Raw genomic sequence first — 2,372 nt, forward strand, 5'->3', positions numbered from 1 at the left:
AGAAGAGGACGTTCTCCCAAACCGTGAGGACCCAGAAAACGATCAAGATATCAAATCGAAGCCCTGGCCGAGACGAATTAGTCAGTGCAAATCACATGTCGATCTGACCACCGACGCGCCCTCACGCACATATACAGTGCGGGCCGATTTGCTTTGGAACCCTAATCCGAACCCGACGATACCGACGAACCCTAATCCGTTCGCGACTCCGTTCCAGCTCGTGCCACCTGATCAGCTCCAGCCCGAAGGCGTTCCTGATCCTAGACGAACTCAGCTCCATCCTACATCAAGGACAGCTCGCGTCTCCAACCTCAATCCATTCGCGTTCCAGGCCAGCTCGCGTCCCAGCCAGCTCGCGTCCCGATCGTGTCTAAGCTCGAGGTTCATTCTTGGTGGTCTCCAGCTCGCGTCCCAGCCAGCTGGCATCCCGATCGTGTCTAAGCTCGAGTTTCAATTTCACATTCAGCTCGCGTCCCAACAACTAAACTAAAGGTATTTAGAATTCTAAGAACATAATGAATCGAATTTGGTTGATTGTAAAGAATGAAACCCTAAAATATAATCTATAAGATGAAAGCCATAGGATAATAGATCAATCCCTAAGCGAGTAAATCAAAGCTCTATAAGTTCGATCCCCAAACCCTAAAAATCGAGATTGATCCATTGATCAATTAAAATACAGAACTTAAAGGTTTTGAATCTCAAATCAAATCCTTTTGATCTAAGATTAAATTTTTGAAATCCCTAAACCCTAATTCGAAAACTATTGATTAATTAAACTGATTGATTGATTGAGATAGAATTTAATCATCCTGAAGTTGAAATTGCTTGCTAATAAAATCGAAACCCTAAAACCCTAATTCTGAAAATCGATTTTGATTGTTTGAAATTGAACATTGATTGGTTGATTTGATCACCTATAACTATTGTTAGGATTGTTCAAACTCGAATCTGATTGTTTGGCTTGTTTAAAATAAAACCCTAATGACCTAGTTTAGATTATTTTATAATCGAAATCTGAAACTACATATTAGGTTAAACTGTTCTAGACTTGATCATACTCGTGGCCGTGTGGCCTTGTTGCATTCATACCATAACTTAATCACATTGATTGATTGTAAATACACTTAGAACTTATTATAGGAATGGTGTTGAATTGAATCAAATAGTCGTGTGGCTTGATCTTTGCTTGGCCGATAGGTTTGCTTGTTTTGATTGCATCATGAACTGATAGAAACAAACCATGTTAGGATTGCAATTACACGACAAACTAAATGCATAAAAACGAACTAGTTTGCATCCATGGCAGTGCGGCTTGCTCATTGGCCGTGAGGCATAGATTTTGGCTGTGAAGGCTTGTTTGATTGTTTGAACATAAAACCCTAATCGTTTAAACATTAAAAACTATTCCTAAAAGATCTAAAAATATTAATCTATAACTTCAGATGTCGAAAGTCAACAACCTTGATTTCGCTGCCCTAAATCTCTCTGGAGACAATTACCTTCAGTGGGCGCTAGATGCTAAGATCATCCTGAAATCCAAGGGACTCGGTGAGTGTATGGATCAGCTCCACTACCTGATGCAGACGCTATAGAGGACAATAAAGAGTCCAACCACGTCCAAGGAAACGGCCAGCATGGCCGTGGTCGAGACAAATCGAACGGATGTGGCCGCGGTCGAAGATCCTTTGGCTGCGGGCGAGGAAATGGTCGATACCATGGACGGGACCGTGGCTCATTTGGACGAGGCCATGGTCGTGGCCGTGGATCTTCTTTCAAACCCCAACACTCGACTAAATCAGAGAAATGCGTGTGCCATAGATGTGGAATGAGCAATCATTGGGCTAAGACTTGTAGGCTTCCAAGCATCTAGTTGACCTCTATCAAGAGAGCTTGAAAGGGAAGAATTCTGAAGCCCATATGACTTACCAAGATGATGAAAATGACTTATCATGAGAAGGACGATCTTATGGATTATGAAACTTCAGATTGTCTAAAAAACTGAAGATTGATTTCGACATTTGTAATCTAAATTTCTGTGTTCTTTGTTTTGGTGTTTTTCATTTCTATGTTTTCATTTCTTCGAACTTGTTTTATTAAAACTTAATAAAAGGAATGAATGATTTTTGAAAACGCCAATATTATTTGCGGGTATGGTACACCTTAAGGGCTATGGCCAGATATGTATAAGGGCAAGCATTTAGATGCTTTATATTCACCCAGAAAAACCCATTGAGATTATATAGAGATATAAGAATGGTTTCCACAATGATACAATGGGCAAAATGAAACAACAATTCCTTCAGAGTTATGAAAATCACCAAGGCCATATTAGCTCCTAAAGACTATACCTGCATTCCCTAATGATCTAG

The sequence above is a fragment of the Brassica oleracea genome, chromosome C5 (genome assembly GCF_000695525.1).
Source record: "Brassica oleracea var. oleracea cultivar TO1000 chromosome C5, BOL, whole genome shotgun sequence".
Taxonomy (NCBI): domain Eukaryota; kingdom Viridiplantae; phylum Streptophyta; class Magnoliopsida; order Brassicales; family Brassicaceae; genus Brassica; species Brassica oleracea.